At 49.1% G+C, this 21,372-nt stretch overlaps 1 protein-coding gene across 1 annotated transcript in view; it reads left to right on the top strand.

Moving 5' to 3' along the window:
• LOC133708901 (ISWI chromatin-remodeling complex ATPase CHR11) overlaps positions 1-13,045 on the top strand; it is a 52,393-nt gene extending 39,348 nt beyond the window's left edge. The window contains exon 26 of the mRNA XM_062134470.1: positions 13,036-13,045. The gene's annotated coding sequence lies outside the window, so the exon portion shown is untranslated. The remainder of the gene's footprint in view (positions 1-13,035) is intronic.
• The last annotated feature ends 8,327 nt before the right edge of the window (positions 13,046-21,372 follow it).

Raw genomic sequence — 21,372 nt, 5'->3', positions numbered from 1 at the left:
TTTAGCTAAGTCAAGATGCTCCTGGGTAGCGACATGACTATTTGTAGTAATACCGAAGATGTTCGGTATTCCAAGGGTGGGTCGTGGTGACGCCATCCTTGTCCATTAAGTAGAAGGTGCCTGGGCTAACGACTTCTACAATTTTGTATGGACCTTCCCAAGTTGGGCAGAGTTTTGTTGGTGGTGGAATGACTTCCTTCATTACCCAGTCCCCCAGTTGGAGGTTCCGGGCCTTGACCCTGGCGTTATAGAAACGCGATACCCGCTGCTTGTTTTGTAGGTTGTGCAAATGGGCCTCGTGTCTTTTTTCCTCTAGGAGGTCCCTGTCCAGGTTGATGCCGTTGCTGTTGGTCTCTGGGCAGTAGCCTTCGACCCTAGCGGTAGGCTGAGTTACTTCAATAGGTAGGACAGCCTCTGTTCCGAACATCATACAAAAGGGTGTTTCGCCGGTGGCGGAGGTTGGAGTTGTCCGGATGGCCTATAGAACTTCTGGAAGTTTCTCCGCCCACAAACCCTTGGCGTCGTCGAGTTTCTTTTTTAGCAGTTTCTTGATTATCTTGTTTGCTGCTTCGACTTGGCCGTTGGTTTGGGGGTGAGCGACAGACGCAAAACGCATCTTGGTGCCAAGGTTGGCGGTGAACGATATGAGTTCCTTGTTGTTGAACTGTGTGCCGTTGTCTGTAATGATTGTATGTGGGACACCATAGCGGCAGTAGATGTTCTTCCAGAGGAAGCGAATTACCTTGGCGGTAGTTATTGCCGTTAGTGGCTCTGCCTCTATCCACTGGGGTTAGACAGCGGAGGTTGGGGTGAGTGAATCCATGGCGGTAGAGTTTGCCATTTTGGATGCTGTAGCGGGTTGCCCTCCGCTTGAGCTGTCTCGCCTGGACCTTATCCTCTGGCAATGTGCCGCTGCGCTTGTATGCAGTGATCTCGTCCATCCAGCTGGGGTTGACTTTAATGTTGAAGATCTCCGCTAGGGTCTTTGTGATGCTTGGCTTGTCAAGGCACTCCACTCTTGTGTCCGCTGGACTCTGATGCGGCTGGGCGGTTGCCAGTCTCGCCAGTGAATCAGCCTTGGCGTTCTTTTCCCTGGGGATTTGTGTGATGGTGTGAAATTTGAACTTTTTTAGCAACGTTTTGACGTACCCTAAATATGCCGCTAACTGCTGGTCCTTGGCTTGGAAGCTGTCGTTGACCTGGTTAACGACTAATTGAGAGTCGCTGAATATGTTGACGCTGTCAGCCCCTGAGTCAATGGTGAGGAGCAGACCGACGATGAGTGCCTCGTACTCCGCCATGTTGTTTGAAGCTTTGAAGTTGAATTTCAACGCGTACTCCGCGTTCAGTCCCCCGGGTCCTGTTAAGATGACTCCGGCGCCGCTGGCCTTGGCGCTAGCGGAGCCGTCCACATGCAGGTTCCAATCCGAGTGTGGGGAAATTGTTTCCTCAGCGGTTACCACTTCTGTTCCGGGCTCTGTCTGGGTACCGGGTTCTGGCTGACGCTCGGTGAGTTCAGCGATGAAGTCCACCACTGCCTGGCCCTTCATGGCGGTTCTTGGCTTGTATTCTATGTCGAACTCACTGAGCTCAATGGCCCACTTGCTGAGGCGCCCCGAGTGTTCAGGGTTCTGCATCACTTGCCTCAGCGGCTGATTGGTTAACACATGGATCGTGTGAGCCTGGAAGTATTGGCGGAGGCGTCTGGCGGCGACGATAAGTGCGAGGGCCAGTTGCTCCAAGGGAGGATATCTTGTTTCTGCTCCGTTCATGCCTCTGCCGGCGTAGAACACTGGGAGCTCATCTTGGCCTTCCCGCCGGACAATGGCGCAACTTACCGCCGATGCCGAGACCGCTAGGTATATGAATAGTATTTCTCCTTGCACAGGGACAGAAAGGAGAGGGACTGCCGCCAGGTATTCCTTCAGGCCCTGGAACGCCGCCATACACTCTGGGTTCCAGTCGATGACCTTCTTGTGAGTTGTTTTGAGGAGTTTGAAGAATGGGGCACACGTATCAGTGAGTCGAGAGATGAATCGAGAAAGGGCGGTTAACTTGTCCTGGAGGCATTGGACGTCCACCTTATACTCGGGGTCCGCCAGGTTAAGGATGACCTGTATCTTATCTGGGTTAGCCTCGATGCCTCGCTCGCTGACGATGTAACCCAGAAATTTGCTAGCGGTGACCGCAAAGAAACATTTTTCTGGGTTGAGGCGCATACCATAGGCCAGGAGAATGGTTACTATGATCCTGAGATTTGCCACATGTCCGCTGGCCTTTATGCTCTTAACTAGCATGTCGTCCACGTAGACCTCGATGATTTTTCCCAGATGCTCAGCGAACATGGCGTTCATCAACCGCTGGTAAGTTGCACCGGCGTTCTTCAGACCGAAAGGCATGACATTGTAGCAGTAGAGGCCTTTGTCGGTGATGAAGGTGGTGCATTCCTGGTCGCTGGGGGGCATTTTGATCTGATTGTATCCGGAGAAAGCGTCCATCATGCTAAGGAGCTCATGTCCGGCGGTTGAATCGACTAGCTGATCGATACGAGGTAGCGGGAAACTATCCTTTGAGCATGCCTTGTTGAGATTTTTGAAGTCGACACACATCCGCCACTTGCCGCTGGGCTTTTTGACCATTACCAAATTTGAGATCCACTGGGGATAGATGACTTGGCTGATGAATCCAATGTCCTGGAGTTTGGCGACCTCCTTTCCGATTGCCCGATATTTTTCCTCATCGAAGGCCCTCCGCTTCTGCTTGATGGGATAAAAGGAGAGTTTGATGGTCAATTTATGAGTGATAATTTCAGGAGAGATACCTGGCATGTCCGCGTAGGACCATGCAAAGACGGCGGCGTTATCACGTAGGAATTGAGTGAGTTCTGCCTCCACCTCTGGGTCTAGTTGGGCGCCTATGCGGATTGTCCGCTCAGGGTGCTCGTCTGAGATGCAGACAACTTTCAACGACGTGTCCGGGTTGACCGGCTCCTTCCTTACATATTTCTCCTCCTCATCCCTAGGATCCTCAAAGATGTTTGGTGGCGGTGCCTCATTACCCACAGTCAGGATTTCATGGCGGCGTGCTGACCGCGCTATAGTCGTTGAATAACATTCTCGTGCCAGCGGCTGGCTTCCCCTCACACAGCCCGTGTCGTTGGGCGTGGGGAACTTCATGAGAAGCATGTACCCGGCAATGATGCACTTGAGCTTGTTAAGCGCTGGTCGACCAATGATGGCGTTGTACGAACTCAAACAGTCGACAATAATGAATTCCGTATGTACCTCCGCCATGCATGGGCTAGTGCCAATAACCAGTCGCATGTAATCCGAACCTAGCGGTTGTGTGACGTCACCGGAGAAGCTGAGCAGTGGCTCGTGATCCTGGAGTAGTTTTTTGTTCCGCTTGAGGTGGTCGTAGCAACCGCGGAAGATGACGTTGACAGCGGATCCGCTATCCACCAAGATTCTCCCTACTGAGAATTTGCCAAGAATGGCATCGACCAAGAATGGGTCGTCATGGGGTAAATGCACTCCGCGCTCCTCCTCCTCTGAGAAGGTAATAGGTTCCCAACCCGTTCTTGGGAGCTTGGCGGACCTCTCGTAACGGATATTGCAGACTTCCTTTGGGTGATTGGCGGGTGCATAACGCTTCCTTGCCCTGTGAGACATGCTCGTGATTGGAGCACCGCCGTCAATGGCGTTAATGCGGCCCAAGGTCTCGACGTTGGCGATCACAGGTGGCGGTTGGCGCACCTTGAATTGCTCCATCTTGCCCTCTCGGTACAGGGTCTCAATGGCTGTTTTTAGTGCGTTGCAGCTGTTGGTATTGTGACCGCTGTCCTCATGGTACTTGCACCACCTGCCGGTGTTTCTAGGTTTGCCCGTCTTTGGGTATTTTGCTGGGGGTGGTGGCAGGATTTGATCCTTGCACTGATTGTATATTTCCTCATACGAGGTTGTGAGGACCGTGAACACTGCATACCGCTGAGAAGACTCCGTTTGCTTGTTGCGGTTATCCTCCTGGGTTGGGCGGTTGCCCTTGTGGTATTGGTCCTTCTGCCGCCTGTTCTGGTAGTGGCCCTGTTGCCATTCCCTTTTCTTGTCAGTTGGCGGTGCGGCGGGTGCTTTATTAACGGTCTCCTGCTGACTGGAGGTGGGTTGTGTTGTCTTTGCTGGCGTTGCCGGTGGCGGTGGGGCTTCTCCATATGTGATGAATTCCGCCTGGGCGTGAATGACCGCCTCACTCATGATATGGTCATATGCCGCGTTTGGATGGTTGTAGTTGAGGTGGTAGAGGAATGGCCCCTTGAGGAGTCCCTGCTTGAAGGCCGCCGATGCCATTGATTTGTCTAGATCGCGGCACTGAGATGCTGCCGCTCGCCACCTTGTGACGAATGCCTTCAGTGATTCGTTTCCCCCCTGCTTAACGCTGAACAGCTGACTTGTGTTATGATGTTCGGCGGACAATAAGATGAACCGAGAGAGGAAGGTGTGCGATAGTGCATGGAATGAGTCAATGGATCCCGGCGGGCACTCGAAGAACCAATTCATCGCCTCACCGTCCAACGTTTCGCTGAACAAGTGGCACAGGGTGGGGTCGTCAAATCCCTTGTTGTTGGTGACCTTCTTGAAGGTGTCCATGTGGACGAAGGGGTCGGACGTGCCGCTATAGTGTGACATCTTTGGAGTTTTTGCGTACGCCGGTCTGATAGCTTGCAGAATTGCAGCGGTAAAGGGCCCTGGTCTGGACTTGAAAAGTGGACTTTGAGTTGGCGCCGGGGCGCCCGACTCCGCCCGGACTAACCTCTGTTCCAATCGTTGCATCCTTTCCAGAATTTGGGCTGCTGCGTCGCCGGCGGATCCGGCCTGGGTACTCCGCTGGGCCTGCCTACGCCTTGGCGCAGGCGGATTGCCCTCAGTTCTTGCCCTAGCTTCCGAGCGGTTGGTGCGCGGTACAGACTCCGCCTCCTGCTCTAATATTAGCTGAGGGATGGGCGGTGGTCCCATCCCCAATAGCTCAGGTGGGTCCAGCGGAACCTGCATCTGTATGACTGGTCCTGGTGCTAATGTGCCAGTGTTGGGCTGACTACGCCTGGTGCTGTGTGATTGCTCGCTCTGCGCTGGATTGGCGGTTCTTTCCAGCGTCCTTTTCAGGTCATCAAACCGTGACATCAGCGTAGCCACCTGTTTTTGGGCCTCAGTCTTCTCTCTGCGCTCCTCTTCACGTTCTCTGTTTGCCTTGTGAAGGTCTGCCAATGCCAGCTCGTACATGGCGGCGAGGTCTTGACCTGGTGGGCGGCTGCTGCTTGGATTTGCCTCACCGCCGGGGTTGGCTGGGGTGTTGAATAGTGCGCGGTTAACGCCTACCGCTGGGTTGGAGGGTTGGGGAATGGCGGGATGGTCTGCCTGCTCTTCAGCGTTTCCCCCGCTACCGTTAGTCATGGTGATTGTGGTGGGATGGCCTTTTGTTCAAGGGTTCCCACAGACGGTGCCAATGTTAATGTCTAAAAGTCCGGCGGTAGCTGGACCTTTGTTAACGCTGATCCGGTGAGCGGATCGATACTTGCGGTACTCTCAAAGCCTCCGCTACCTGTCAAGTAAAATACAAAGGGCGTCAGAGGGAGACCGCGTTGGGCGGTCTTCAACTCTCCGATGCCTAAGTTAGTCAATGTATTTATGTTGACAAAGTAACAGTAGGTAAGTATTGAATGCGTAATTAATAAGTAGAGAGGAGAGAACCTTTTATAGGTGAGGAAGAGGTTGATCTTCTCTTTGTTTTCGATGTGGGACTGATATGCTTCAGTTCCCAGTTTCAGAAGCTTCTGATGCTATCTTGGCGCGACGCGTGGCGGCGCGTTGGCGGCTATCTGGAGGTGATTCGACGCTGAGGCTGTAGCCCGCCTGGCGGTGTGTCTGCATGTCATTCCTTTGGTTGGAATTAGTACCTTTGGCGGTACAATGAGCGTGGCCCATTATAGCTAATTATGCTTGCAAATGTACATGTATGTACATGTAGCTTCCCTTAGCTAAATACTAAACAAAAATTTAGCTAAGTCAAGATGCTCTTGGGTAGCGGCATGACTATTTGTAATAATACCGAAGGTGTTCGGTATTCCAATGGTGGGTCGTTGTGACGCCATCCTTATCCATCAAGTAGAAGGTGCCGGGGCTGACGACTTCCACTATTTTGTATGGCCCTTCCCAAGTTGGACGGAGTGCCGTTGGCGGGGGAATGACTTCCTTCATGACCCAGTCCCCAAGTTGGAGGTTTCGGGCCTTAACTCTGGCGTTGTAGAAACGCGATACCCGCTGTTTGTTTTGCAAATTGTGCAAATGGGCCCTGTGGCGTTTCTCCTCGAGGAGGTCCTTGTCGAGGTTGATGCATGCGCCGTTGGTCTCGGGACAGTATCCCTCCACCCTAGTGGTTGGCTGGGTGACCTCGATGGGTAGGACGGCCTCAGTCCCAAACATCATACAGAATGGTGTTTCACCGGTAGCGGATGTTGGGGTTGTCCTGATGGCCCACAGAACTTCCGAGAGCTTCTCCGCCCATAAGCCCTTGGTGTCGTCGAGCTTCTTTTTTAGCAGCCTCTTGATTATCTTGTTTGCCGCTTCGACTTGGCCGTTGGTTTGGGGGTGAGCGAGAGATGCAAAGCTCATTTTGGTGCCCAGGTTATCGGTGAAGGATATGAGTTCCTTGTTGTTGAACTGCTTTCTGTTGTCTGTGATGATAGTGTGGGGGACGCCATAGCGACAGTAGATGTTTTTCCAGAGGAAGTGAGTGACCTTGGCGGTTGTTATGGCTGTCAGCGGTTCCGCTTCAATCCACTTGCTATTGTAATCAATGGCCACAATGATATATTTGAATTGCTCCTTTGCGGTTGGCAATTTGCCGAGTAGGTCAAGGCCCTAAGTGGAGTGAATCCATAGGCCGATGATTATCGAGAGGGGCTCTGCCGGGGCATGTGGTAGGTCAACGTATTGTTGGCACTTGTGGTAAGATTTCGAGACTTGTCTGGCGTCGTAGTCGAGCGTGGGCCAGAAGTACCCTTGTCGCATTGTGCGATTTGCTAATGACCTGGCGCCTAAGTGATTGCCACATTCCCCAGCATGTATCATTGCCAGAACGACCTTGCCTACTTCTGGGGTCAGACACCGGAAGTTGGGATGGGTGAACCCCTGGCGGTAAAGCTTGCCGTTTTGTATGTTGTAGCGGGTTGCCCGCCGCTTGAGTTGCCGCGCTTCGACCTTGTCTGTTGGCAGCGTTCCATAGAGCTCGTACTCGATGATTTCATCCATCCAGTTGGGGTGGACCTCAATGTTGAAAATTTTCGCTAGGGTTTTGGTGATGCTTGGCTTGTCAAGGCACTCCACCTTGTGTCCGCTGGACTTTGGTGTGGTTGAGCGGTTGCTAACCTTGCCAGTGAATCAGCTTTGGCATTCTTTTCCTTGGGGATTTGTGTGATGTTGTGGAATTTGAATTTCATGAAGAGTGTTTTGACGTAGCCCAAGTTTGTCGCCAACTGTTTGTCTTTTGCTTGGAAACTGTCGTTGACTTGGTTAACGACTAGCTGGGAGTCGCTGAATATGTTGACGCTGTCAGCACCTGAGTCGATGGCGAGGAGTAAGCCTGCAATGAGCGCTTCATACTCCGCCATATTATTTGAGGCTGTGAAATTGAACTTCAACGCGTACTCCACGTTCAGTCCCCCTGGGCCTATCAAAATAACGCCGGCGCCACATGCCTTGGCGGAGGCGGAGTCGTCCACATGGAGGTTCCAGTCTGACTGTTGCTTGGGTGCTGATCCCTCAGCGGCTGTCATGGCGGTGTCGCCCTCCACTGGCTCTGGGATGGGCCCATCCTTTTGCTCCGTGAGATCAGCAATGAAGTCGGCCACAGCCTGGCCCTTCATAACGGTTCATGGCTTGTAGTCAATGTCGAACTCGCTGAGCTCAATGGCCCTTTTGCTGAGGCGTCTTGAATGTTCAGGGTTCTGCATTACCTGTTTCAGCGGCTGGTTTGTTAAGACATGGATTGTCTGAGCTTGAAAGTATTGGCGAAAACGTCTAGCGGTGACAATTAGTGCAAGAGCGAGTTGCTCCAGGGGGGTGTATCTTGTCTCCGCCCCATTTATGCCTCTGCCGGCGTAGAATACCGGGAGCTCATCTTGTCCTTCCCGCCGTACAATGGCGCAGCTTACTGCTGACGGGGATATCGCTAAGTATATGTAGAGTACCTCACCCTGTACAGGGATGGAGAGTAGTGGGACTGCTGCCAAGTACTCTTTCAAGCTCTGTTACGCCGCTTCACAATCTGGGGTCCAGTCGATTACTTTCTTATGGGTCCTCCTCAGAACCTTGAAAAATGGGAGGCATCTGTCGGTGAGTCTGGAGATGAACCGAGAAAGGGCAGTTAGTTTGCCCTGGAGGCTCTGGACGTGTACCTTCCATACCGGAGACTTCATGTTGAGGATGGCTTGCACCTTGTCAGGATTAGCCTCTATGCCTCTCTCGCTGACGATGTAACCCAGAAACTTGCTAGCGGTGACGGCAAAGAAACATTTTTCTGGATTAAGGCGCATACCATAGGCCAAGAGAATGGCGAATATGATGCGGAGGTTTGCCATGTGTCTGCTGGCTTTGATGATTTTGACCAACATATCATCCACGTAGACCTTTATTATTTTGCCGAGGTGTTCCGTGAACATGGCTTTCATTAACCACTGGTATGTTCCCCAACGTTCTTCAATCTGAAGGGCATGACATTGTAGCAGTATAGGCCCTTGTCGGTTGTGAAGGTGGTGCACTCTTGGTCGCTAGGGTGCATCTTGATTTGATTGTATCCTGAGAAGGCATCCATCATGTTGAGCAACTCATGTCCCGCTGTAACGTCAACCAACTGGTCATTGCGGGGTAGCGGGAAACTATCCTTGGGGCATGCCTTGTTGAGACCCTTGAAGTCTACACACATCCGCCACTTTCCGCTAGGTTTCTTGACCATGACCAAGTTGGAAATCCACTGGGGATAATTAACCTGGCGGATGAACCTAATGCCCTGAAGCTTGGCGACTTCTTCCCCTATTGCACGATATCTTTCTTCATCAAAGGCCATTCGTCGTTGTTTGACTGGATAGAAGGATGGTTTGATGGTCAACTTGTGCGTGATGATTTCAGGGGAGATGCCTAGCATATCAGCGTAGGACCATGCAAAGACGGCGGCGTTGTCTCGTAGAAACTGAGTGAGTTCTGCCGCTATCTCTGGGGCTAGCTGAGCACCTATGCGGACTGTCCGCTCAGGGTGCTCGTCGGAGATGCTGATAACCTTCAAGGATGTTTCTGGGTCGACAAGCTCATTCTTTACATATTTCTCCTCGTTGTCCCTGGGATCCTCAATTGCATCAGTCAACGACACATGGTTTCCCATTGTTAGGATTTCATGGCGGCGTGTTAACCGCGCCACAGTTGTTGAGTAACATTCTCGTGTCAGCTGTTGACTTCCCTTCACACAGCCTGTCCCGTTGGGTGTAGGGAACTTCATGAGAAGCATATATCCGGCTATGATGCACTTTAATTTGTTGAGCGACGGTCGACCAATGATGGCATTATAAGAACTGAAGTAATCGATGACGATGAATTCTGTGGATCTCCGCTGTGCATGGGCTAGCGCCGATGACCAGGCTCATGTAGTTAGAGCCTAGTGGTTGTGTGACGTCACCGGAGAAGCTGAGCAGGGGCTCATGATCTTGTAGTAATTTTCTATTCCGCTAGAGTTGGTTGTAGCAGCCATTGAAGATGACATTGACAGCAGATCCGCTGTCAACGAGGACCCTTCCCACGGACCATTTATCGAACATGGCGTCGATCAAGAATGGATCGGCGTGGGGTAGAGGTACTCCGCGCTCTTCTTCCTCTGAGAAGGTAATGGGTTCCCAACCAGACTTTGGGAGCTTAGCGGATATCTCATAGCGGATGTTGCAAATTTCTTTGGGGTGGTTAACGCGTGGATAACGCTTTCTTGCTCTATGAGACATGTTGGTGATCGGAGCACCACCGTCGATGGTGTTTATGCGGCGCATGGGCTCGATGTTGGCGACCACTGGAGGCGGCTGACGCACCTTGAACTGCTCCAGTTTACCCTCACGATACAAAGTCTCAATTGCCGTTTTGAGAGCGTTGCAGTTGTTGGTGTTGTGACGCTGTCCTCGTGGTATTTGCACCACTTGCCGGTGTTTCTTGGTTTTCCCACCCTTGGGTACTTTCTTGGGGGTGGCGGTGGGATCTGGTCTTTGCACTGGTCGTATATCTCTTCATACAAGGCTGTAAGGACTGTAAACACTGCGTACCGCTGGGAAGACTCCGTCTGTTTGTTACGGTTATCCCCATGGGATGAGCGGTTGCCCTTATGGTAATACTGGTCCTTCTGCCGCTTACTCTGGTAGTTGCCTTGTTGCCACTCTCTCTTCTTATCAGTTGGCGGCGCAGTAGAGATTTTATCTAGCGGTCTCCTGCTGGCTGGAGGAGGGTTGCGTAGACTTTGCTGGCGTTGGCGGGGTTTCTCTATATGTGATGAACTCTACATGTGCGTGGATGACTACCTCGCTCATGACGTGGTCATACGCGGCGTTTGGACGATTGTAATTGAGATGATAGAGGAATGGTCCCATTAGGAATCCTTGCTTAAAGGCTGCCAGTGCCATTGTTTTATCAAGGTCGCGGTACTGAGACGCCGCCGCTCGCCACCTGGTGACTTGTGTTGTGATGTCCGGCGATCAACAGGATGAACCGTGATAGGAAAGCGTTTGATAGCTCGTGGAATGAGTCGATGGATCCTGGTGGGCACTCAAAGAACCAACTCATTGCCTCACTATCTAACGTTTCGCTGAACAGGTGGCAGAGGGTGGCGTCATCAAATCCTTTATTTTTAGTGACTTTCTTGAAGGTGTCCATATGGACGAAAGGGTAAGTCATGCCGCCATATTGTGACATCTTTGGCGTCTTTGCATGTGCTGGCCTGACGGCCTGTAGGATCCTGGCGGTGAATGGTCTTGGCCTGGACGCAAAGAGCGGATTTGGTATTGGCGCTGGGGCGCCCGCCTCTGCCCGTATTAGCCTTTGTTCTAGTTGTTACATCCTTTCCAGGATCAGGCAGTTGTGTCACCGGCGGGCCCCGCCTAGAGGTTCCGCTGCACCAGTTCCCGCCTAGGGGGCAGGTTGATTACCTTCAGTTCTAGCCCTGGCTGCAGAGCGGTTGGTGTGCGGTTGTGACTCCGCTTCTTGTTCTATCATTAGTCGGGGTGGGGGAGGTGGACCCATTCCCAGTAGCTCTAGTGGGTTCAGCGGTAGCTGCATCAGTATGATTGGTGCGGGTACCAATCCGCCGGTATTGGGTCGACTACGTCTGGTGCTCTGCGATTGGTCGCTTTGCGCTGGGTTATCGTTTGCCTCCAGCGCTTTCTTTAGTTCGTCGAATCTTGACATCAGCGTGGCCACTTGCTTTTGGGCCTCGACCTTTTCTCTGCGCTCTTGTTCGCGTTCCCTGTTTGCCCTATGGAGGTCCGCCAATGCCAGCTCATACATAGCGGCAAGGTCCTGGCCTAGTGGGCGACTGCTGCCAGGTCGGGCCTCCGTTGCAGTTTGAGTCGGCGGGACCTGAGGTGTAGCTTGGGGTTCCATGTTAGGGTTGACCGGAGTGTTGAATAACGCACGGTTAACGTTACCATCTGGGTTAACGTTGGTCGCGGGGTTGGTGGGATGGGGGTTGGCAGATTGATCCGCCTGCTCTTCAGCGTTTCCCCCACTACCGTTAGTCATGGTGATTGTTGTGGTGGGATGGCCTTTTGTTCAAGGAATTCCCACAGACGGCGCCAATGTTAATGTCTAAGATTGAGCGGTAGCCCAAATCTCGGTTAATGCTGGTCCGGTGGGCTGACCGCTACTTGTGATGTTCTCAGAGTTTCCGCTAGCTGTCAAGTAAAATACAAAGGGCGTCAGAGGGAGACCGCGTTGGGCGATCTTTTCTTCTCTGATGCCTAAGTTAGTCAATGTATTTATGTTGACAGAATGACAGTAGGTAAGTAGTAAATGCGTAATTAATGAGGGGAGAGGAGTGAACCTTTTATAGGTGGGGAAGAGGATGACTTCTTCCTTGTTTTCGATGTGGGACTGATATGCTTCAGTTCCCAGCTTCTGATGCTTCAGCGAGGCTATTTTGGCGCGGCGCGTCAGTGGTGATCTGGGGGTGAGCTGGGGCTCAGGTGATAGCCTGCTTGGCTGTGTTTCCGTAGGTCACACCATTGGTAATCGTTGGTACCGCTGGTGGTAGCATGACCGTGGCTCATTATAGCTAATTATGCTTGGAAAATGCTTATGTAAGTACACTCTCGGTCTCGTTTATCTGTAAAACAGAACAGAGGTTAGAGGGAAAGACCGGGTGTGCTGGCCTTCAACGCTCCGATGCCTAGGTCAGTAGCGTTATAAGATAAAGATAATGGAAAGCGATAGTAAACAGTTATCTCTTTAGGATGTTGGAGATGACCCATTTGTAGAGGATTTGAGGAGATGTGGTTTCTTTGCATCCAATGTGAGACGGTTGAGTTCCCGATACCTCCCAAAGGGGTATCGGGATCCCTGTTTGGGAGTATCTTTGTTGTTTTTTGGTGGCTAGATGAGCCTTGTGTTTCCGATATTTGTGCCTGGGAGGTATATATACCAACAAGTCCCCCAAGTCCTCGGTCAAGAGTTCTCTTAGGTGGGGAGTTCGTTTTGGTAGAGATATCGGAAGTGCAAGGCGAGTCTCCTTGTCACGTGGCTTCCGTATAACCATTACCCCCAGTCCCCCAAGTCTCGAGCTAAGAGGAGTGTTGACTGGGGTAGAGTGTGCTTCCTTTTCTTGTATCGCGATCGGCTACTTGGACTAGGATTTCATGTGTCTTTTGGAATATTTTCTATGCCCTGGCGACACGTGTCCTGCTGTTATTCGTGTTTCGTGTGCAGGAAGTCTAGCATACTGGGTTTTGTAACAGGTAATAATGGAGTAGTGGGGAGGGAGCCGAGGCGACGGCGCACGACTACTGTTACGCTCAGACATGTCTGACACGTGGCGAAATCTGGTGTTATAGTCCTTGCACGTCCAACGGTCCCTGTGCCCTCGCGGACCCTATATATAGGTTAGGAAGAGAGACGAGGGCGACTATTGTTCCCATATTCTGATCAAATTTTGGAGAGAAAACAGGATAAAGTTGGGTTTTTTTTTTTTTTTTTTTTTTTTTTTTCCCAAAGCTTAAATCTCCCCTGTTGTGGGAGCGCTTGAAGTTTGGAGCGTCTGACATGTGAGGTCGTCGTTGGTCTCAACAATATTCGCAAATCAGCATCAACATGTACCATTTCTTTACTTTCTGTTTTGGTTCTTGTTTGTCTTTTGAGAGAATATGGGTTTGGGTGAATATTTCCGGGGTTGGGTTAGTTTGGCTGGAGAAGATTTAGTCTGTGGCGTTGTTGTGGCAGGTTTTAGGGGAATAGATTTCTGTGGGTGTGTGGGTATTATGGCTCCAAGAGTGTTGTTTTTGATTTTGAAAATTTTTGTCGTGAGGTGGGTTGGGGAAGGCGATAGGGAGAGTTGACTGACTTTGACTAACCTTAGGTATGTTGTTTTGCAGTATGGCTTATGAGTAATGTGCCCATGGCGAGGGGGGGGGGGGTGGGGAAGGGTCCTCTCGTGGTGCTCCGAGTGGTGCTGGTACTCCTGAGGAAGAGATGGGTCACGAGGACTTCGGCTCTGAGGAATACGAATTGTTGGAGGTTCCTCAATCGCCGGGTGGGCGATTGTCGTTGGCTTCTGACGATATGCCAATTGACCAACCGAGACCGAGTACGATGCAGGAGCAGATTGACGAGATGAGGGCGACTTGGGGTATCCCGGATAATGTGTTGCTGCAGCCTCTAAGGAATGGGGGGTTCTTTAGTCATCCTGAATTGGGATGGGCGTGTTTTTATTAGTACCAACTGAAGTGCGAGTTATCGTTTCCGATATCTGATGAGATGCAATACTTGCTATCTTGTCTTAATATTTCCGTTGGTCAACTATCGCCTAATGCGTTGAGGCATCTTATGGGAGTCTTGTTGCTGTGGAAGGTTAGCAAACAACAGTGTCCCAGCATAAATGAATTTAGTTCCATGTTTAAGATGCAGTATTCAACGAAGATTGGTGATAGCGGGTGTGTGAATTTTAGGGCCCGTGGGCGCGTAGTCATTAAGGATTTTCCCTCCAATATTTACACTCGGTGGAGGGGAAAACCTTGTCTCATTGGTGGCCTCTGGCAGAACCCTGATATGGTTCATCAGGTCCCGACTCGGTGCTAGCCCATTGGTGAGTCATGCATGTGATCATGTCTTTGATGTAATTGTATTATGGGTATGTGCTAATAGCGTTTCTTTTGACCAGTAGGGAGACAAGACACTAACATTAGCGGAAGCGCATCATGAGGGTGTTGGGCAAGTTCCCTTTGGGGATGAGGGGGTTCTATCACATGTGTAGATGATGTAGAATGAATGGCGGTCTGAATTGAAGAATAGCTCGATCGTGGAAAAGGAGGAAAACCCGGTTTGCTGCCAGGAACAAAACTCGTTGCTATGCTATGACGTGTGGGCTTTTTCAGGCTTTCGGGGTCGTTTAGGGCCTCAAAACTACAATTTACTAATTTTCAGAATTTTCGGTTTTCTAGTTTGTTTTGGATTTTTTTGTTTTTACCCGTGGGCTTTAGGGTTTCATTGTTAGTCGCCCTAGGGTTTCTTTTCTCATATATAAGCAACCTTAAACGGCTGCAGAACCTATCTTTTATCATATTATCAATCAAAATTGAGAGTTTTCTCATTTATCTCTGGTGGACTCCAGAATTATTGTTTTAGGTTTATTGCTAGGGTTACTTCCGACTGCGTCAGTAGACTGGTGATATACGAGAGATGGTAGTTGGGGAGACGTCCTGGTGAGGTTTTTGCCTTTGTAGCTGACATTATGTTGATATTGCATTTTCTGACTTTTTTTTTTTTGAAGCTAATATGCCGAGCGAGACTGCTAGCAAGAGTGATGCCCCCTACGCCTATGTTGACACTAATGCCATCATCGAGGAGTTGGTTCGTGATTCTAAGGCAGTCAGGAAGGCCAATGTTAACTTGCAGACAAAAGAGGTTTACGATACCGCTCATCGGGTGAACATGCAATTTCCTCGGGATGTATATGACAGGTTTCCCGATAGAGTTTTAGAATTTCTCAACAGTCGAGCGGTTGACACTAAGGCGCCAGCAAGTGCTGAGGGTGCCTCGGTTCAAGGGGAGCAGACAAGGCAGGGGGCAAGGTCATCAAGACCAGGTAGGCGAGAGTGAACATCGTCCTCGAGATCAGGTGGAGCAAAGGGTTTAGTTTCCCCAGGTTCGAATGGAGGGGAGGCGATCCCCCTGAGTTTAGGTGGGCGAGGGGAAGCCATCTTCCCAAGTTGAAATGGGCGAGGGGAGGCAGTCCCCTCGAGTCCAAGTGGAGGAAAAGGCTCGCGATATTGAGCAGGGCTCCCATGGTGGTGCTGGGGTGAGGCAGTCAGCTCCACCTCCTATTGAGGTAGAGATCTCCGTGGAGGAGTTGTTTGAGGAAGTAGAGAGGCGGCAAAGCTATGCTAGCGTGAGGGTTCTCTTGGTGAAGGATGCCGTTTTGGAACAGCTTGAGGGCGTTTTTGGTGCCGATATCGAGGGTCCCATGTGGTAGGAGATGATCACCGTCGATAGTGGAGAAGCTAAGGTGACTAGCCAGGGTATTGGTATGGAGGTTATGGTGACAGTTTGTGCACAGCCTGGCGAGGGGGATGGATCTCGAGATACTGGTACTTGTGCGCGTATTGATGGTGTTAGCAGTCAGAGGAAAAGGAGTGCCTCTCAACTTTGTCTCGGGAGTCCCCCGGTGGGAGTGAGCATAGATCCTCGTGGAGAAAAGAAGTCTCGAGTTGATGAGATAACACGTTCGCAGTCCACGAGCGAGAGGTCTTGGCATTCTTGTGATGAGGTGGCTGGGGGCCTTGCTCGCACTCTTGGCGAGATTGAAATTACTGATGGCGCTATCTTGCACATGGTGGCGGATCTGTGCAACTGTCATAGTGATCGGGGCTGGGTCAATACTGATGATCCTCGACCAGGGTATCGGGATGCCCAGGAGAGGCTGATGAGGGTAATTATTCTTTCATTTTGTTAGTGATGGTAACGTTGTTGTGTTTCTTATGTGGTGTTGCATGCAGGCTGTGAATATGAATTATCAAGCGTCATCGTAGTTGCTGGAACATTTTGACAGGGAGATTGCCCGGCTATGGGCCGAATTGGAAGCAGAAAGACGGAGGGCTCAAGAGCTCCAAGATTTGCTGGATCGCGATAAGGCTAATCGCGAGGATATGAGGCGGGCAATTGACGAAGGTATTGTAAGGAGGATGGAATTAGAGTGATCCTTGACGATAGAGGAAACTCAGCAACGAGAGGCTGAAGAGGCTCTTAGTCCCCTAAAGGATGCTAACTTAGATCTTATTGGGAAGTTGCAGCTAGCCGAGGTGGGGTTAAAGGCCTTGGAGGAGGTTAGAGAGCAATTCCGCTCTGTCAAAGGGCGTTTACAAGGGTTGGAGAGGCAAGTTAGAGATCGGGACGCAAAGTTGGAGCTCCGTGATGTGGCGCTGCAGAGTTTGGCTGTTATCTAGATTGCATGAATGAATTAGAAGGGCAACTCGGACGCTTGCAGTGGGAGATGGATTGCCTGAGGGTTATCGAGCAGCAAGCAAGGGCGAAGGATGTTGAGCTGGAGCGTTTGCGAAAGGAAGTGGTTGAGAAGCAATCTCGGGCTAGTACCTTTGCTGAAAAGTACATCCGCCTTCGAGCACAAGCTGGAGCCCATGTGGATCAGCTTAAGAAGGCCAAGAGGGATGAGGCGTATCGTGTTGTGGATGATTATCTTTTGTCGCCCAATTTTCAGGAAAAGATTGACCGGGTGTTCTCGGAGGGTGCCCTTCACTGGATTCGTGAGGGTCGTGTCGAAGGTTGGCTTGATCACGAGAAAATGGTTCGCGATATGCAGGCAAAAAAGGCGACAAAGTCTCAGGCTGGTGCGGGAAGTGGTGGTCGTGGCGGGGGTATCGTGATTTGGGAACCGTCAAGTGCTCAAGAGCAGAGTGTGGATCAGAGTGAGAGTCGAGGAGTTGGAGTCGGTGTTGAAGCTCGCGTGGGTGATGTTGGCGAAGTCCTAGTCGCGGATACTGAGGAGACACAAGGGTCAATAATGCTGAAGGGCGAGTGAGGCAGTGAGCGCGTAGTGCCGAGGGCAAGACTTAGTTTTCCTTGATCATGGTAGCTATTTTATTTTGGTCGGCGATAGGTTTGCTGACGTGTATATATTTTGAAATTTGTTGGGACATTGGTCGTTTTGACTGGATTGTAGGCCTTTCTTTTCTTTGAAAAATATGGAAAGTCTTTTTGTTGGGAATGATTACCTCAATGGTCGATAGTCCCCCATGCGTTGAATGCACTAACTGTTTTTTTTTTTTTCTGTTTTCAATGTCGTCATTATTGCAGGTCATTAAGGTGACTCGACCTTTGGGCGTCTTGAGGCGGTTTGGTGGCCAATTTTTCCCTATAAATAGGTGCGGTGCTCTGGAGTCTAGACTAACAGTAAGAAACATGTCTTCTTCCTAGGTTTGGATTTTGCTTCTTCTGCTGAAATCATTTCTTCTAGAAATTATTTGTAGCATTTGCGTTTTTGGGCTTTATAGCTTAATCTCATCCCTGAGTTATATGCTTTATAGCCTAATCTCAGGCAGGCTCAGCCCCTCCATCACTTGAGGGGTTGAGAAATCGGTGCTCCTGGGAAGCTTAACTCCGTCCAAGTGAGAAACCTAAGGGCACTGATTGCTGGTGGTGCGGCACAGGTACAATGATGGAGATTGGGCGGTGATGGGGTAGAGAGTGGCTCTATCCCCCAGTCTTTCTCACTGGTATCTAATCAGCCCGTCAAGCTAGCACCCTCGGCGTCGGCGACATTGATCTTCTTCCGGGGTTCCTCAAATTCCAAAGCACCAGGCTTATCGAAGGGGTGATCTCGCCTTGACCAGAGTAGATATTGATGTATCGTATTGTCTGTAACGAATGGACTTTGATGTATTGCTATTGGCCATAAAGTCTTGTAACAAATGAATGTGTTGATTTTCATTCGATACCTTTGTGTTTGTTTGACCTTGGTAATTGTTGAAATGTAGATATTGTTGGCGATTATCGAAATGTGGCGATATGCGCTTTAATTTGGCTATGTTTTGATATCGACATTGGTGACCTGAAATGCTGGCGATACACATTTTAGACTTAGGACATTGATCATTGAATTGGTGATTAGCGAGTGATAGCCCCTGGTTGCGTTGGTAACCGGTTGTGGGCAACATTATTGGTTAAGGTCGATGGCCTGTTGATTGCGATAGGCAACATAAGGGTTTGAGAGGGATAACACTTTGGGTATATCAACAAAACCGGCCGTGGGCGATATGTATTGGGTGTATCGTTAGCGACGCGTTGGCAGTATTTTGGAATTGCTATACAACGTGCCCATGCCTTTAGTGTTTTTTTTGTTGTTGATCTTTTTGGGCCTTGTCATGGCTTGATCGCGATAGGAGATATAAGGTTTACTGGGAATCGTTATGGCGATATAGATAACCGATTGGCGAGTGTATCATGTTGGTGATAATATGCTTTTAGAGATGACAATATGTAGTTGTTAATGTTCAGAATACCGCCATATGATGTCGGCTTCTGATAACATGGACTAGGGTCCAATCTTCCGATATGTATAGAGTTTTCGAAATCTCGTTAATCTGTCAAGAGAAATACAACGACGTCAAGAGGGGAGACCGCGGTTGGCGGTCTTCGCTCCTCCGATGCTAAAGTTAGACGATGTACTTGTATTGACAAATGTAGCTGTAAATAGCTATTGAATGTGTAATGAATGAAGAGAGAGAAGTGAACCTTTTATAGGTGAAATAGTGAGTTACCTCACTCTTGTTTTCGATGTGGGACTGATATACTTCAGTTTGCTGAGTTTTGGTCCTTTCTGCAGAGACAACTTTGGGTGGCGCGTGTTGGCGCGTTGACGCATATTTTGGCCTGGAGTTGGCTTGCTGGTGAAGGTTGTCTTGCTGTGTTTCCAGGGGTCACACCGTTGAAGTCATTCCGACAAGGTGACATGGTTAAGTATGAGTGCTGATTATGGTCGGCAAGTGTTATGTATGTACAGTAGTGCTAATAAAAGAGTTTCATTAAGTGCTGCTCTAGAGGCAAGTAAAAAAATACATGAATAGATGGCTTACGATCCTTGTGGTGAGTTGGTAGGTGAAGTGGATGATGCTGAAATAGAGCTTGTGTGGCGAAAGGGCGCTCTAAGAGCTTGGGTTTGGTTGTTCCTCCCTACTTGGGGTAATAGTGAAGGTGTTAGGCGTTCCACGGGTGTGGCAGTATATTTCCATCACCTCCTCACAGGTAAAAGGTGGCTAGCCCCATGGCTTCAACAATTGATGTGCTCATATTATCCTATATTTCTATGCCTCTTAATCTTCATATTTTTGTTTAGTTCTCTTTATTTATGATTTATTTACGTTAGTTTAGCGTTTTTGTAGGTTTGTTCCATAGAAAGAAGAAAAGAAGCCAAAATGAGCTAAGTAGGATTGAAAGGCAATGTGCAATCTGAGACTGGGAATCTGTCTGTGCAGAACATCCAACTTCGCCGAATTACTGGGAAATTCTCAGATCGAATCAGACAATGAGCTTTATATCATTGGAAAGCTACGGATGTCTACTTTCTGTAGAATTTTACGGATCTTGATTTCGATACTTCTGGAGAAAGTTATGATTATTTGAGTGAAGATAAGTCGGACAGGAAATCTGCTCGGGAATTTACAACCATTCGTGGAGAACTCAAGTTCCGTGGCACAAGATCATCAATCCTAATGTTTCAAGGAAGTTAATTCAGATGAGGATTCAATGATGAACTTATTCCTACTTATACAAGAGATATTTCAAGGTTTTCCCATTCTAAATGAAGAAATGAATCTAAATCCAAGTTTTACAAGGAAACATGAAGCCAAAGATGAGCAGAAATCTTTCCTATATAAGGGAGCACGAATTTACATGAGAGGGGAGTCTCAGAGCACATTGAAGATGCCTAAGGAGCGGAGACGACTCATCCATCTTCCCTTTCTTTTCCCCTTCCATTCTTTTTATGTCTTTCCTATGTTTTATTTAGTTATCTTTTGCTAAACCTTTTTCTAGGGTTAAGATGATGCTCTATCATGATTGTTTATGTACTTTGATATTATATTGATGGATTTATAGTTTCTTTATGATGAATTCTTAGTCACTATTTGAATTAATGCTTTATGTTTAAGTTCTTCGATTGATCACCTTAGGGCTTTACATCTAGTAATTAGAAGATGAATTTGAGGCGTACCTCCAATATAATTCAAATTAGCTTCTTGTGATTAAGAGTTGTGAATTACATTATTGTCGTACCTGAAGTAATGGTTTGCATGATTCTCTTGTTTTCTAGTACGTAATGAGTCCTAAGTGTTAAATTTATGCCGTACCTGGATAAACTGCATGTTAGGATATACGACCTCTGCCGTACCTGGAGAGAATCATACACTTAAGGAAAACTATGGTCTAAGTGCCGTACCTGGACTTAGATACGGGAATTGTCATCAAAATAAATAAAAGAAACTATTAATTGCATCGAAACATAAATAGGATTGTTAGTGGTTGATTTAGAAACCCTAGGTTTTATCATTATTTGTTTATTTGTTTGTTTCTTTAATTCTCAAATTATTTGTTTATTAAAAAACCCAAAAATCAATATCTTCTTTTGCTTGATTGTTTATGTGATTTTGTGTTTGGATTAATTGAGTTAGGGTTTAAATTGATTATCAATCCTCAGTTGGAACGACCTCGTACTTGCACACTATACTAACGACGATTCGTGCGCTTGCGAGTTTTAATTAAAATTTCACAACAACAATCTCGTAAGGTCATTCCCATGTGGCTTTGAGCTCTGTTGGAGTTGGCATGAGGCCTTCAATACCTAATCTCCTACAGTGAGAGGACGAGGTATGATCTTGGCGTTGTAGTAGCGAGCGATATGCTACTTGTTGTTTATATTGCACAGGTGTGCTCGCTCTCGGCGCTCTTCCAGGAGATTGAGATTGAGATTCAAGCCTTTCGAGTTGGTTAGTGCGTCAAAACATGCCACCCTATCGCTCTGGACTTTCTGCTCTATAGGAATGACCATTTCAGTGCCAAACAACAAGCAGAAAGGGGACTC

Source organism: Rosa rugosa, chromosome 5 (assembly GCF_958449725.1).
Source record: "Rosa rugosa chromosome 5, drRosRugo1.1, whole genome shotgun sequence".
Taxonomy (NCBI): domain Eukaryota; kingdom Viridiplantae; phylum Streptophyta; class Magnoliopsida; order Rosales; family Rosaceae; genus Rosa; species Rosa rugosa.
The sequence above is the reverse complement of the archived record's forward strand: the minus strand, read 5'-3'. Positions and strand labels throughout refer to the sequence as shown.